Raw genomic sequence first — 16,956 nt, forward strand, 5'->3', positions numbered from 1 at the left:
CCTTGGTAATAGTGACCTGGAAAGGCTCCTTTGACTCAGGAGTCTGAGATTCAGGTGTGGAGAGAGACAACTGCCCAACCTCGACCTGAGCTTGATTTCTCAGACTCCTTTCCTTTTCCCACTGTGGGCCTGATGTTCTTCTCTATGTCGCCGGGATATTTTGGGGACAATATTCAGGCCCACTCTTTTGAGTTGGTGAGAACATGCCATCGGCTACCATGGTAAAAACCTAGTGTTTATTTGTACCCACGAGTTCTTGCTTGTCATTTTGGGTGCCTTCTGCTCTAGGAGACCAGAAGTAGGACATGGATTGTATAATAGATTTTAGCTGCTAAAAATGCATTCCTGCTTAACCTGTGCATACCCCAAATACTGCTTTTAAAAAGAAAAGTAATACATAAAGTTGATGGGGCTATTTCCTTAAGTATTATGTCAAGTCATGTTAATGACATATATCTCCCTGGCCTACATCATGAGAAGTTAGGAAGACTCATGTAGTCACCAGAGTGGCTTGAGAGAAACCAAGTAGTAACTGCAGCGCTGCCATGGCATGTACGTTTCTGTGAATTGTCAGGGCAACCCACCGCCTACAGCTGGCATTATTTGTGTAAAGTAAGATAAAATTCTGGTTACAAAATGTATAAAATTAATAGAGAAAATAACTTAAGGCAAAGTTAGGTTTCAGTTACATGTCTGAGTGTCACATGGTCCAGTGACTTTTCTTTTCTTTCTTTCTTTCTGTTTTTTTTTTTTTTTTCTTTTTCAAGACAGAGTCTCGCTCTGTCACCCAGGATGGAGTACAGTGGCGCGATCTTGGCTCACTGCAACCTCCGCCTCCCGGGTTCCAGCGATTCTCCTGCCTCAGCCTCCTGAGTAGATGGGACTACAGGTGTCCATCACCATGTCCAGCCAATTTTTATTTTTATTTTTATTTTTGTATTTTTAGTAGAGATAGAATTTCACCGTGTTAGCCAGGATGGCCTCGATCTCCTGATCTTGTGATCCGCCCGTCTTGGCCTCCCAAAGTCCTGGGGTTACAGGCATGAGCCACCTCGCCCAGCTGGTCCAGTGATTTTTCTAGATGACCAAGAAGCATTTGATGAGATTAATTTCTTGTCAACCTGCCTGACTTTGGTAGTCCCAGATTAGACTCATCAATCAAGCAATAGCACCTACTCTAAATACTGCAGGTTTCTGGTGTTGGGTTTGCATTTGCACTTCTCTGCAAAGTGGTGATAAACAAGGGGTCCGTCGGTGTGGCCCTGCTGATAGCATGATGCCCACTGTTACACAGGAATGCCTTTGAAATTGCCTTTGAAATTGCTGTCCGTGTGAGGATGCCAAACATGCAGTCATCAAGCCTTAGAACTGGGACTCTCTCACTTTAAACAAGGGTCCTTAGAGGCAGAAAGCTGCAGTCATTTGTTTCAAGTCATCTCTGAATTCTATGGAGAGCTGACCTAGGAGGAAGCTCTTCCCAACACAGGGCTCCTTCACAGGGACTTTACGTCACTGTCTAGGTTGACTATGGGTGCAAAATCTCACTTAGAAATTTTAAAAAAGACAAAAAATAAAAATGAAAAAATGTTTAATATTAGGTAAAAATAGCCTCCTGGAAAGTAATGGAAAAATGAAGTTACCCTGTGTCATGGGTCATTGCTCCTATTTTGGAGAATTAGTCAGAAGCTTATAACACATGTGCAGCCTTAGCCGATATAACCAGACCAGGCAGAGTAAAGTCTTCCTGACTCTTGGAAGAGACCAAAATAATCAATCAAGGGATTTTGTAATTATCCTCCTGACCGTGCCCTTAGTTAAAAGCTCCAGGAGCAGGAGCCAGGAGGGGCGCTAAGGCAAGCCAAACAGTTGGAGCCCATGGTGTTGTAAGGGCCGGAGCCACACGCTCCCCAGTCACAGAGGAAGGGAAAGAGACTCGATCTCGTTGGAGGAAGGATGAGATGTGTGAAAATCGCTTACTGATTTTTTTATTGAAAGAGGCCATTTTTGCAATGCTGACTGCCCAATCAGCAAGCCTCACGCTTCAGTTATGCCTTTGAGGCTAAAACACGTGATTCAATTTGCGTATGTTGGATTGTGAAAATGTGAAGCATGAAATGTACTCTATCATTGACTCTACTACTCCTTATACAACTTCTGCACCTAATCCGTGGAATGTTGATATTTAACATTTGGAATATTTATCATAGGCTTAGTGTGTTTTCTAACTAATTCCACATTTAATATACATACATTGAAATGTTAGGTAATAAAAATGAGATGTTACCTGTTGTCTCACAAATTTGCCTTTCCACTCTTACTAACCCCTAGGATCAGATACTGTTTTGATCATTAACTTTAAAACTAGATGAACAGGTGGCTTTGCCCATTTGTAAACAGGTGTGTTAACTTGTCCCTGGAGAACAGATACCTCATTTCTTGGCTGGCACTATGGGTGTGGGTCTCTTAGGGAAAAGGATTGTTTTTGAGCTAATATAATCCCAGTAACAGCATATTAGCTAAAAAAAAAAAAAAAACAAAAAAAAACAAAACAAAAAAAAAACACTTGGGCAGCAAAACTACCTCCATTCTTGTTCTCAGGACTATGAAAAGAATTGTAAAACGTCTTGGCAGATTCAGAAATTCAGTGGAAAATTTCATACGTTAATTCCGTACCTAATGTGCCACATTAAACAAAGGACAAGTAAGAGATTGATCTGAAATGTATCTGAGCAGATTATTAAGATTTTATTTCCTATTATATACAAGAACCTAGCATCAACCAACCCTCCTCACTTTATATAATCGCAGAATTCCATTTTTAAGCAAAGACATGTGGCTTTTTGATGCTTGAGCTCCTTAAATTTCCATATCCTGAGAGAATGTAAAATGCGAATTCTAACCCAACCTGTCTTTTACAGGGTATAATGGCAAAATTCTTAATTCTAAATAGGCAGGTATGTGCAATCAGGTCTGACTCAAGGGAAATGTGGCAAATAGTCATTGGAATTGTCTGAAATACATGACCAGTTTCTAATTTGAATTCTCCTCTCCTCTTTGTTTTGATGTTTCTGCAGCCAATGGTGAGCCGGTGGATAACCAGGTTGGCCGCCCCTTTCAGCTGTCTGCACTGTGACAGGACTGCTTATGTCACTGAGAAGGCAGAGACAAGTGAATATGACACAAGGGATCTTCCTGTTTGCTTGGAAGGTTGGCCCTCAGTCAATAACCTAGGGCTTCACCATGCCAAATCCAAAATGTTCTGTTGTTGATCTCTGGTATCAACAGCTCAGAAACTGCAAAACAGACCCCTGACAGTTACCAACACCCTCCTCCAAAGAGCATTCTGTTTACTGTTTCGTGTTTTCTCAGGTAAGCGAAGGCTTGCTGTGATTGTAACTCTGCAAAATGGAAGGGGACAGGGAACGTGTACTTAGAAACCATGATGGATGAGGGCTGACTATCCAGAACCTTCAACAATGTGTAACTCTTGATTCTGTAAGCAGTCAGTACACTGAAATCATACGTGCCATCGAACAGAGAATATGGTGATTCAATGCCATGCTGTTGAGTGATCAGTTTTGGAATGGTCACCTGGATTCCTGAAGTACTGATTACCCAGGAAAGGGGCCTCAAGGTTCACCCAACTCTTCTTCTTAAGTCATAAGAATGCTTTAATCTATTTCAAAATGCATTCCAGAAAAGTAAACCTAGAAGTATTTATGATTACCCTTTATCAGAAATATGCATATGTATACATACACACACACACACACACACACACGTACACACATTACCTGACATTTGTGGGGCAGAAATTTGTTACTCAGTCTGTCTCATTTGGCTCTGCACATAGTAGGTGCTCAATATATGCACATTGTATTAATTATTCAGTTACAGTGCTAAGAGGGAAGGGAGGTGCTGACCTTAAGGAGTCTTGCCTTTTGTCTTCAGCATTGACTTTGATATTTTCTTTCTAGAACAGGACAGTGAGGAGAGCCCCTGCCTGCCCACCATTGTTGCTAACTCCAGCTGGTCTATCACTGAAAACTTTAAAATGCAGAATCTAAAACTAATTAATATATGTACAAGTAGGTTTGGAGGGAAGGAGAACAAAAGGGAGAACTGCTACCCCAGCGGCTGAAAAGTCCCACTGGGGTGCAGACATAGTCCCCTGATCTTGAGCACTGAGCATCTTCCCAGAGTGATGTGTAACAGCCCCAGAGCCTCTGCCCTGGGCATGAGGGTCTTGGTGTTGGCAGCATGTCAAGCCTCATCCATGGCTGTCTTTTCACTGCTTTCTTTAGTATGCTTGGTCTTGGGAAAGTGCTCATACAATAAGAGGGTGAGAGGGATGGACAGGGTTAAATTCATAACGTGGTGCTCATTCACACCACATTAGCCATAGGGACACTACAATTAGGCATAAAATTTTATTTCTGTGAAATATACTCTAAGTCCTAAAAAAAAAAAAAAAAAAGAAAGAAAGCCAGCAAAGAAAGGAATTTCCCTTGGGGGGTGGGGGAAACAACCAAAAGCCAAACCAGGTACTCTTGAAGGCAAACAGCCAAGCAGCATTAGAACAACTACCATCATTGACACCAACCTACAGGACACGAGGCCAAAAACAGGTTTGAATCCAGAAAATACAAGTCATTATGACTTATCCTATTGATCACTGAAAAATCAGAACCACGGAATAATACACCGAGTTTCTAAATTTCCAAGTTATTTCCAAGTACGAGTGGTCTCTGTCTCATGAAGGAAGTCGGTAAGTCTATCTGCAGGAAAACCTGGTTCAGATGAAGCCACAATCAGCTGCCATTAGCACGGACAGCAGAACAGTTTCATTCTTGCCATCCCTTATAATCATTTCCCCCTCGTTCCTGCAACTGGTGATGAGCAACGCTTTCCACGACCCAGACAACAAACAGCTGGATGGATGCCAGGAGACCATACATCCGTGGTCTACCATGCCCTTTTTAATCAACTTCCTAATTAAAAAATGCCATGCTGGCATGAGGTATGAAGGGAGTAGGCTTGGAATATATTTTACAAAATAGCATCCCCTAATCCTGGGGTTGTTGAAAATCTGTGTTCTTACAGATGTTGATGAGTTTTTCTGGTGCAGAGATAGAATCAATTTGCTTGTGCCTGGCCCTCAAGACGTATTAAATTTATCCTGGAGGAAACTGGATTCTGAAAAGCTCTTGCCCAGATGCATTAGGGCAGGTGGGAGTTTCAGAGAAGCACAGGGTCCACCGGCAGATGCGGCACTGATTTCCGAATGTTCACAAGCTACCAGACAGCTCCAGAGCAGACTCGGTTTGATGGCTCTCTATGGGGTGCCCTGCAGACTCGATTATTTCTACAACCAGTCTGGCTAGCATTGTTTCATGGCGACAAAGCTCTGTGCTTTCAGCTTCTGTTCAGATGGCACAGGCTGGTGGAATACGTGCACCAGGGAGGGGAGGTTGGGCCAAATTTAAAGTCAGCCTCTAAGAATGGTCCATTGCTTTTAGGGTTCAGTGGTGTGGTAGCCCCTGGAATCAAGAGGTGATGCTAACTTTTGAAAAATCTTTCTGTTGAGGGCCATTAAAACACACTGTGCATTTAGGTTGAGATAACGGCATGAAGGCACCACTCAGAACAGTGTTTGAGCTAGAAATCCTATAATGAAAATCTTTGTCAATGTACTAAAAAATAAAGACCCCCATAAATTATTAATTCATGAGTTGTTTGCTTTAGAGTCCTAAACCTGACATTCCACACTTGAAAATTTCTCAAGCAAATGCCCAATATCCTTGAGGTAATTTTCTTTGAAGCAATTGGAGTGTTCTATGTAAACAGTCAGACTTCAGTAAAAAGCAGTCAGTATGCAATATTGAGTCCTAAAGTTCTTTCAACTATATTAATGAGTGCACAAACACATCTAAAGCAGGCTTACATGGCACACATACTAACCCTATGGCTCAAATATTGTCAGCTTACACACATTTTCACACTGGCATTTTAAAAATACACACATGCATGCACTCACAAAACCATGGAAGAGAGGAATTATAGTATCCCAAGAGTGCAAAAATACACAACAGTACTGAATTTTTACAGGGAATACAGTCAAATAACCTTTTTAATAAAAAATATTTACCTGTTTGTTTTTTTTTTTTCATTCACAATCAATGGAAACCCCACCAAAGCAATGCCCTCTGTGGCTTCGGTGAGCAGAGCAGGCCCACTGAGACAGCAGACGCCCCACACTGACCAGCATTGCCTACACAGGGCATTTAAGTAAAGGAGGGCTTCCTCTTTGGACTCACACCTTGGAATCACATCAATTGATTAAAAATTTTGCCATAAAAGGCTGCTTTTCTTTCCAAAGTTGACACTCAACCTTAGAGTCCAACTAGACAGGGAAAAATTCCCTCAGAAATCACCTTTTCAGACAGGTGCACATCAGCCTGTTTCCAGTCCTGGGACCTTTCCGTGTCTTTGCCTGTGAGCCTGCTCCACGGCCTGAGAACAAACGTGACAGAGAGTGGCACATGAGGCTCCGTGGAGTGGAGACTAATATGACACAATTTTGACCCTAAGAAAAAAACAAAACAAACAAACAAAAAACAGCTGGGCTCCACCTTTGAAGGCAGCCAGGCACAAAGAGCGTCGGAGAAGCGGCTTTCAGGTATCTCCGCATAGAAATGCACAAGGTGAGGTTAAAAAGTAAATGCTGATTTTTGCCCCAAGAAAGTTATAAACCATCATCATAAAGCTAAAAGCAGCTACATTAATCATATAAAGCTTGGTTCAACTCTAACATGAAATGTAGCCATGAGACAATAATGGAACTATGACTTCATGACTTTTCTCTAGGTAAGATTTCATGAATCTGCTTGAAAACAATTTGATATTTAAAACTGCTTGAGTTACATTTTTAAAAACTCAATTTTTTCCTCATTCTAGTTTACCAGCAAATTTAAAAATGAAATAGAAAAAGAAATGTGTCTGTGTGTATAAACACACACACATTGAAAAAAACAATAGATAATTTACCTATTATGCAGAAAAAGCTCAATGTGAGTACTAAGAAACTTGCAGGATGAGAGGGAAAATGATGAAAGCCAAGTTTCAGCAGCTTCACATGAAGGGTTAATATGTTTTTCAATACCTTGTGTTTGAGGTTTAGATTCGTTAAAGGTGGTTTCCTTATTTTTTGAAAAGGTATATTTTTTTAAACAGAAAATATTTTCCCCTCCCCCCAAAAGTTGTATTTTCTGTCAAATATTCACTGTTATTGTTTAAAGCAAACAGCTAAAGTAAAGCAACTCTTTAGAAAAAAAAAGCTTAAAATAAAAGCAAAATAAGATCAAGTGATCTAAAATATTCAGGAATCTATAAAAAGACAGTTAAAGAATAACAATTTCTACTTGAGTTCTACCTAAAAAGCAGGTGAAATAATTAGGTCAGTTAAAACGAAAAACCTTGCCTTTTAGGGAGAATCGGAATTATTAAAACAGGATAGAACTATTTTTCTGTGAATTCCCCCAGATGGAAGTATATTTAACTAAATATTAAAACACCCATATTGCAGTAGTACAGTCACAGAATTATATAAGAAATGTGTCACTGATGACAATAGAAAATTAGGATTCCAGCAGGCTCTTTATTCTTACTTCTCAACTCAGAAGACTGATTTGCAAAAATGATCTCCATTTTTCTGAAAAGAACTGAGAGTATCACTGTGTGCTAATTTCTACATTTCCTAGTTGTAGATTCTACAGATCAATAGAAACTTCAGTTCAATTTTCACAATCTCCAGTAAGTTGCTGGTTAAATTAGCTAAAATCATCTTCCAGCTAGGAAAAATACATACTAGTCAAAACTAATTATGTCTGGGCTTTAATTGAAACAACATTTGCTAATTTTGCTGGTCTCGATGCACGGTTTCAGAAAATATTAATTAAACACATTGAATAATGGCTGCTGTAAGTTTCTAAAAACAATCACATCTAAACAGTTAATTTCCACTTCAGACACATGCACACGAAGACGGATGAAGCCGCTACCCCACACCAGCAGCAAATGACTATTCTTTTGTTACTGACCATCAGGAGTTGAACTTTGCTCCACTTTGGGAAGCGGAACAAACGCTCTGGAGAAGACAGGGAGCACAGGACATATTTACCTGGAGGGGATATCAAAGAGCAGCCTCAAGACTTGCAAAACAAAGTCGTCCCAGTGAATTATCTGTGCCTGCAGCCGCACTTGGCACCTTCGGCTAAGCCAGTGTCTGACAAGCAGTTGTTCCCACGGCAGCCACCCCTGCCTTCCATCTTAGGGACTCACCCAGAAAATTCTCCAACCTGCTCCACGACTACAAAACTCTTCTAATGCTTTTGAACGCCCACCATTTGTTCTCCATTCATCCAATCAACTTTCCACTGCACATCTTCTCTCTCTACCGGCGCCCAGGCAAGGGGCCACTTCTCATCTGTATGCTAATTATTTTGCCACATGGACAAAAGTAATAATGCTTTCAGACAGGAAACTAACAGGCCTGAAGTCGAAGATGGAAATTAATAAGTTGACACCACTAAACGACAGGGAAGACGGGCATGCGTACAGCGCTCTGCCGGGCGGGTGAAGCGCAGCCTCCATCAAAAGGCAGCAGACAGACAGCGCCGGGCTGCGAGTCCCGCCTGGGCTGCGTGCACCAGGCTCAGGCTCCCTCAGAGACCACATCGCTGCAGCAGAAGAGCCTCGGAAGCATCCTGCTGACTTACCCTGTCTCAGGCTGCCTCCTTGAAGCAACACAAAACATATCCACTTCCCCAAACCCTAAGGTGGGAGGGAACTTCACTGCTGATCTAGATATTTTTCAAACTACAGCTGTGGATTAAACCAGCAGTTTCTAACCTTCCTGTGTATCAACCTTGCAACACAGGCAGACACGAGTGGAGATGTGTGCTGTATGCTGCCTGCCTTGTACCCACAGGCCCCTAAATCTCTAGAGCAGAATGTGTATCATGAGCAGTGCTGTATTTAATGTAATAGATGAGAACTGTAAATACTGGAGTCAGGCTGTTAGCAGCTACCAGCTAGGCAGTCTATCTAAAAATATCTCCCCTATCATTGATGTTATGGTAAATTCATGCTGTGGCCAAAGAAACCTCACAGAAATAAGCTGAACCTACAGCATTTTAAATGGCATTGCCGGTTAACATCCAAGCAAAACAAAAAGAGGTTCCAAAACCTGTCACTTCTTAAAATGAAAGAATGGTGACACAAGAGTTAACTCTAACTGATTCTTAAAATCTTTTTTGGGTTGCCAACCACACTATATTATTCTGTTTCAGTATGAGCTTCGTGTATCATTTTCTTTTAAAACAAAAGACATGAAACTTCTTGTCTAAGAAAGTTAAAACATTTTTCACCTTTTAGTATTGTTTGAAGAAAAAAATATAGACAAAGTTTTCTTTGAAAAGACAAGACCTTATAAGGTTTTTAAAATAACTAAGGGAACATAGATACCTGATGTTCATTAGCATTTTTTTCTGGCTTAAAAAAGTGCTGATTTTATAAATGGCTTCTTGAATTAAGTCATAGATGTTTTACTCTGGTGGTGACTATACCGTTTCACTCTCTGCAAACCTCTCTCCTATAACACTCACCGTTATGAAAGGCTACATTAAATCATAAAGGCAACTTTAGCACCTCCCACCCTCGCCCCTGGAAACTAGCCTTGAATACACAGACTCATGTTTAACAACAACTCCAGGCAGCATGCAGACATATCGGTGCCCACAATGGCATTACACTGAAGGAGAAGCTCTTTTGAGAGACGGTCCATTGTCGGCGTGTTCACATGCCAAACCAAGAGACTTTAGGAAGTGTTGTGTATGCAATCAAATGAGAGCTGGAGCTAGGCAGGCAGGTAGAGAAACAACTATTTTTGAAGTACTTAAGAGAAGAACTGGGAACTGCAACCACCAGGAAAAAAAAAAAAAAATCCTATGTAACCTTTACAATAAAAGGAAAGAAGTACCTTTTTGTGGAAGAGCTGGTGGCCATCAAGCCAAATCCTGTTCCGCAGTCTGCTTCTCACCCACGCAGGGCTCTGTCTGCCGTGGAGAGACCATCGCACGTGCTGGTCACAGTTCCCTCTGTGTTTCCATTCCATTCACCCCTACCCTCTGGCGCCCGCACTTCACCAGCCCACTATCCACAGTGAGTGAGAGTCGAGAGCAGAACAGCACGAGGGAGCAGCCACTGCAGGCTTTCCACAGAGCACAGTGCTGACTGTGGTTTCCGTGGGGAGACTGACAGAGAAGCCCCAAGTTACCAGGAACACCCTCTTCCAGCTCTCAGAGATAATTCCTCTGAAGACCAAGCTCTTCCCTGATGTGTCGGGACCAGACTTACTGGTTACTACAGAGACTGCAATTCCCTTCCTGTCGAGCCCTGCTAGACACCACTGCAGTCTGAAAGCAAGGAAAGCTTTAAGAGAATGTCCTGTATCATTCCATCTTCTCACAACACAATACTCCTTACACTGAGACTAAAATATTCACCCCCCCACTTTTCCGATAATCACCACGTGGGGAGCAGAGATTATTTTAAAAGAGGTACATGGTTGGAAAATTTTCCTAGCAGAATAGCTTAATACAGCAATGTTTATCAGTCTTTCTCTATCTAATAAATAAGCATTTATGCATTCTTTCTAGTTTTATAACACCTGGCTTACATTTTCTCTGCCATCTCTGATTACTTCTACAGATACCCTGAGGACTCATTATGATGTCAAAGCCAAAAACACTTCCATTGTGGAAACATGCATAGAAAAATCATTGTGTATGCTGGAACAATGCAGGTGTGAAAGAAACACAGAGAGAAGAGAGGGTGGCAAAACAGACAAACAGGGACCGAGTTAAAGAGAGAGAGGGCAGAAGAGAGAGAAAGGAAAGTGGAGAGAAAGAGAGAGAAGAGACAAGACACAAAGATATTACAAACTGAACCACATTGCATTGAAATAGCCCACTGATGGAAAAAATGGATAGCTGTTGCCTTTAAATAATCTAATATCAGAAAAAAATCATACAACAAATTACTGTAAAAGTAGAATATTTGTATTATTTCATATGAGTTATGGTCACTACAGGCAATATTTTAATTATGGGGATGGCATGCCAATTTAAAATATCTTTTTCATACCAGCAACCATGATATGTAGATATGACACTAACCCCAACCACACACACACAAACACAAACCTACATCTAATTTCTTCTTCAAGTTTGTGGTATCTTTTATCTTCAGTTTAGTTTGGAAGAAATGCAGATCCATGTCAGGTGTTGTGTAGAATACAGCATGATGAAACTTAGCTTGGTGAAAAATATGTTATTCACAAGTTTTTGTTCAAGTTTATCCTCAGTTACTCCTTTCTAAAGGATACTACACAACTTTTCAAATAAAAAAGAAGATATTCATAAAAAGAACTCTTAAAAACTTGAAAATAGGAAAGTGCATAATGTCATTGCAATCAAATTATGCAATGGAGTAGTTTGATTATAAGAATTTAGCAAAACTGTCGGTCTCTCTTTCTGAGTCTACCATTCATTTGCCTCCTGAACAGAGTTCTGGAAAGACTGTGCCTCAAGGTAGACTTCCTGGCAAAGGACAACACACATTGGAAAAACTGATTATTGATTGAAAATTATAGCCCTGGTCTAAAAGGGACACCCAGCCAAACCAAACTGTAAGTGCAGGGCAGAGTGGTCATTACCAAAAAGTGTCTGACTAGTCCCCCTAATTCCACAGAGGAGATTTTTAATATAATACATTTAAGAGTAGATAGGCCTTTAAGCTGTTTGAAGTTAAAATGTGTCCACCAAAATATACAAGTAAACAAAGTCTTTCAGATTATATATTATGTATTTTTAAAATAATATCTGTCCCTCAAATTAGATTGGCTTACAGGTAGAGTTGAAAATCTAGTTTATGCATGTGACTTTGAAAACATTATTTACTTGACAAAATTAATTTTTCACAGAGAAGTTATTGGCTTTTAAAAATTATACCTGTAAAGCATTTATAAAAGCAGTTGAACAGATTATGAACTCAATATTTTTAATTTTAAGTATAATTGTAACAAATAGAAAAACTTTACAAATCTTTGAAATTGCATAATCACTTATTTCTTTTCCCTAGTCTCTTAAACATTGACACAGAAAGCAGACAGAAAACATCAGACAGTGAAATAATTGGGTATATTCAAGAGTAATGGACAAAATAGAAACATTTTCAAGAGAGTAAAAATTAAACAAACAAATTAGGTGAAAAACATAACAGGGACAGTGAAAACAGCATATTAAAGAAGTCTCATTCTCTGAAAGTATCCACATAGTCCTAAGGTCATGCTTTGACAGCCTTTATAACCCCAAAGAGGACTATGTACTCATATTCCTTTAGGAATTTTTGTACACCACTCATATGTGGTCACAAATTATTGGGCCTTTACCTTGATCTCAGCTTCTAACACAAATTTGTGAAATTGGCATAAGTTCTGCAGCTGGCTACAAGTCTAACTAAAGAAAAGTTGAAATTTGTGTGTCATGCATACTTTTTGCCTGTGACACCAGATAGTCCTGGTACATCTTTTCAAAGATGAATTTTATTAATAATTACATGTATTTGGAGAAAATTTTACAGTTGAAAAGTAATAATGTTTATAATTTTTCAACCCACAACTATGCATATATACAAGTAATTTTTAACGTATTGATAAGTTTGAGTATTTGGAAATAGAGTACAATGTGTGTGTAATGGCAGATGGAAAGTCTTTACTAAATAAAAATCTTCAAGTATAGATATCTTTGCTGCCACCATCTTCAAAACATCCAAATGTGACCATGAAGGCTTCTCCTACTTCTACCTCAACTAGCACAATCATTAAGGTGATGAAAGTGAGCCATTTTCACATTGCCAATAAACTAGGAGGAAGTCAGTCACTGTTGAATGCAATCGCTATCAGCTGCGGACAGCTCCTGGTGCTGAAAGGGAAGGCAGAGAAGCCTGCTCACAATAGCTCACTCCACCAGCCTTTGAAAAATCACAGCAAAACTGAATGAGGTGGCAAGTGCTCAGCCTGAATAGCACTGTCTACAGAACAATGGCAGCCAACTCTAAATCCTACTATAATCACATTAATGAGATTAATCAGTGAATTAGCAGCAGTCAAATGTCAGGGAGGCAAGGAAGAATCCAACCAAGATTGGTAATTAACTTTTTGGGGGTGGGGGTGGGGAGGAAGCAAAAATCAATTGTGCGACTTCAGAGGTTTTTTTTAGATGTTGACAATTTTGATTCACAAATCTGAAGACTATATGTACAGATCAAAAGGCACTAACTTAATCCTTCATATTATAATATAGATCCAGATCTCATATTACTGATGCTTAAACTATAGTCCTCTGAGAAAGCTGATGTCACTTTAAATAATATTCTTAATCTACCAGAATTTTATTGTTTTAAATTCTTTAAATGCACGATTAATGTTTAAAATAAACTTATTTCTCTGAAACTCAAGCTAAAATATAAAGAAATATGGCTGATTAAAACCAGAAGGATTATATAACAACTGTTATTGCTTATGAAAAGTGTATGATAGTATGGTAAGAGTTTTCAAAGTGCAATCAGGTAAAGTACCATCACAAAAACACATCAGCAGTGGTCTATTTTGGTTAATAAAGAAAATTTGTCACTCAAGTATAACTTTAAGGAGACTTTTAAGCAATTGACTTACTGCATTTGAGGTGACAGAATCATACATGTTCTTTTAGGTCAATCAGAAAAAACAAACTTCCTTTTTTCTGGAATGTGTCTCTTAGTAGCATTTATAACTTACCATCAACACTTTGGATTCAAAGTTCTTGAGAGGTGAAAACTTATAGGAATGCAATGCTATTGTGTTTTTGAAAAGGAATATTGTATAAAATACTTTTCTTTTAAAAATAATTACATTTTTATCTGTATGGGAGACATGACTTTATTAGTTTTAAAGCTACATGACACTTAGGAAGTTGAACAATTAGAAAGACCCTCATATGCCTATAAGGGTGGTTTTGGGATGCTTTTGTCTATGATGTTAATTTTGTTTAGTAAAAAATATAAACATTTGAACAAAAAGACTCTTATATAAAATACGTTTACTCTAAGTAACTTAGAAATTATTTAGCTTACATAGCTTTGATGGTACAAGAAATTGTCATGGTTAATGCTAAATTCAAAATCTGTTCTCTCTATTTTATATAACTAACTTTCATATAAATATTTACATATACATTTTTGCTTTATTCAGATCTATCTTAAAACTAAAGTGTACCATTTAAACTTTTAGTTTATTAATTTAGGTGTTACAAAAAGACATATTTCTGTTATAAATTACATTTTGTTTCATTATTATTAACTTCAAACATTTAAGTTAAATTTAAAAATCTTTATTTGAGTTTCTCCACTTAAACAATATAAATCAACTCTCTTCTTATCATTAGGTAAATTCATCAAAAATATCTAACATTTTAATTGCCTTTGTATAAAATGATGTGCTTCATTTGTAATGTAAAGTAATCCAGTCAAGTCTCTGGGAACTTTTTGTTTCAGTATCCTCTTATCCTCCAAGCACTATACATGCATCATGTTTTGTTTTTGTATCTTTTTCCTTAATAAACAACATCACAGTTAAGTCATGCAACCTAATACCCATTTTAGTTTAAAGACAGATTTTCTGTGGATTACAAAGCCTCCAGTCCAGGAACATTTCAGCTACCAGCCATGCTATAAAAATAACTTTAAAAAGGAGCAGACAATGGAACAGCAGCCTCAGCCCTTGAGCTACGGTAAAACACATCCTGCTCACTAAGTCCCCCAAAAATTAACCTAACGAGCATCACGTACCTCACAATGACCACAACCGCTCACAAGCGAAAGACAAGTTCAATTTTGGTAACTGTGCTGGCTCAAAACACACAGACAGGGAAGAGAACCCTGTTCCACCACAAGTTTGAAAGGATGATGAGACACATGCAAGCCACCGAGCTGTAGAAAAGGTGGCTTTTTGTCTTCAGTGAATATTGATATCATAACCCATAGTCCAGGGAATGAAAAAATTAAAATACACCCACCAACAATGAGTAAAAAAACCAGGGGGGCTTCAAGAAGACTGCAGGGAAAAGCTCGCTCACTCTGTTTAGTGTGCAGTAGCTTAGGAAAAAAAATGTCGCCCGGGCAGGAATGACAAATGCAGCGCGATAGGCTCGCAGGCCTCAGGGATCTGTTTGACTTCCACACACCCCCCATGCACACACTCCCACTCATCCTCTCCTAGGCTTTTTTTTTTTTTTTCCACATTTTTTTTTCACAAGCTCCAAATCCCCGGCATATGACCTTCTGTTAAATAGATAAAAAAAAAATTGCTTATCAGTCATGCAAATGAGGCTGAATTCATTTTCCACAACAGATGGCCTCATAGATAATGATGATGGAAGAGAGAAAATTGAATGTCTCTCACAAGGTGGCCATGGCAACCGAGAGCAGAATAATATCAATAATAAACTCACTGCATAATAAGGTTGTCAGTCCTACAAATCAAAGTCTCCAGCTAAATCAGGTATACCACCCCAGCTAGTTACCAGGTAAATAGTACACACACACACACACACACACACACACACACACACATACACACACACACTTCCCCAGAGTGGCTTGAAATCTTTCATGGTCACTGTAAAATGTGTACGTGTGTGTGTGTGTGTTGGTGGCAGGAAGGGGTTGGGGGAGAGAATAGTCGGATAATGAAACGACAATGTGACTTTTTTCTTTTCTTTTCCTTTCATTATGTTTTCTGCAATAGACTCGGTTTCATGCAGGACCTTCTAACTAGCCATATTGAAATCTGGATGCGGTGCTGAAGGCTTTCTCTTCTCCCTCTGCCTCCGCGCTCTCGCTCTGATGTGCTGCATTGATGCAATAGCAGCTCGCCTCAGGCTTCCACCTTGGCTCCCAGGGGGACATCCTGCAAAATGAATCAGCAGCCATCCTGAGCAGGCTGATTAAAATGAAAATGGCAAGGCACATGTCTGGGCGGAACTGGAGCTCAGCTTTGCTGCTTGTCTGGCAAGCATGCTCAATATAGCTCTTGCTAATAATGGCTTACTGCCTTTCATTTTTTAAAAAGGTATCACCCTTTTTCCCCTTCACTGACTGGTGTTGTGTGTGTGTGTGTGTGTGTGTGTGTGCGCGCGCGCGAAAGAGAGAGAGTGTGCATGTATGTGTGCGTGCGTGTCGTGGGGGGAAACGAGAATGGATGGTTCTATTCTTCTAATTTTCTGCTGCTCACATGCAGACTGCCTGCCTGACATCACCATTATTTTAATGCTGAACTTACTTCCGTTTTTCTTTTGGGACGGGGTGGGGGGCGGTTGATAAGTCTTGGGGCGGAAGGGCTAGTTTTGAAATCAAGCTGCCTAAAAGGCCCAGACAGGGTTTTTACACTCCAGATTCAATAATTTCTAACCAAATCCGAGGCAACAGACCTCGAGAGAACTCCGATGCTTTGCTTCACAGGCTCACAGTTGGACATGCTGAAACGCAGCCTAAGAAGAAACCTATTTCTGTTTCAAGCATTTGCAACCAGCCTGTTACCGTATCCTAGATATTATGCAACACAAAGAATTAAAATAGAGAAAGCTACTAGCTAATAAGATAATCGAACGCAATTTAAAAAATAAATCTTGGATATTTTGTTGTTTAAAATTCTCAGGCATAGCTTCAAGATTGCCCTCAGATAAGCTTGACTTTGCAGTATCTCTGCCAAGTATTTCAGGGTTTTTCAAGGCATTCTGGAAATTAGACCATTATCACCTCTCATAAAAATCTGTTGAAAAATTAGAACGAATAATTTTT

At 39.5% G+C, this 16,956-nt stretch overlaps 1 protein-coding gene across 27 annotated transcripts in view; it reads right to left on the reverse strand.

Annotated features, from left to right (window-relative positions):
* LOC105497564 (myelin transcription factor 1 like) overlaps positions 1 to 15,312 on the reverse strand; it is a 533,126-nt gene extending 517,814 nt beyond the window's left edge. For 7 of the 27 annotated variants that reach the window (XM_071076141.1, XM_071076159.1, XM_071076145.1 and 4 more), the window contains exon 1: positions 14,947 to 15,310. The gene's annotated coding sequence lies outside the window, so the exon portion shown is untranslated. Of the gene's footprint in view, positions 1 to 8,179; positions 8,737 to 8,777; positions 8,989 to 10,039; positions 10,714 to 14,946 lie in introns of those variants that run through there. The other 20 variants (XM_071076160.1, XM_071076154.1, XM_071076149.1 and 17 more) reach the window with 16 other exon arrangements.
* Between the last annotated feature and the right edge of the window lie 1,644 nt (positions 15,313 to 16,956).

Source organism: Macaca nemestrina, chromosome 13 (genome assembly GCF_043159975.1).
Source record: "Macaca nemestrina isolate mMacNem1 chromosome 13, mMacNem.hap1, whole genome shotgun sequence".
In the NCBI taxonomy this organism is placed as follows: Eukaryota; Metazoa; Chordata; class Mammalia; order Primates; family Cercopithecidae; genus Macaca; species Macaca nemestrina.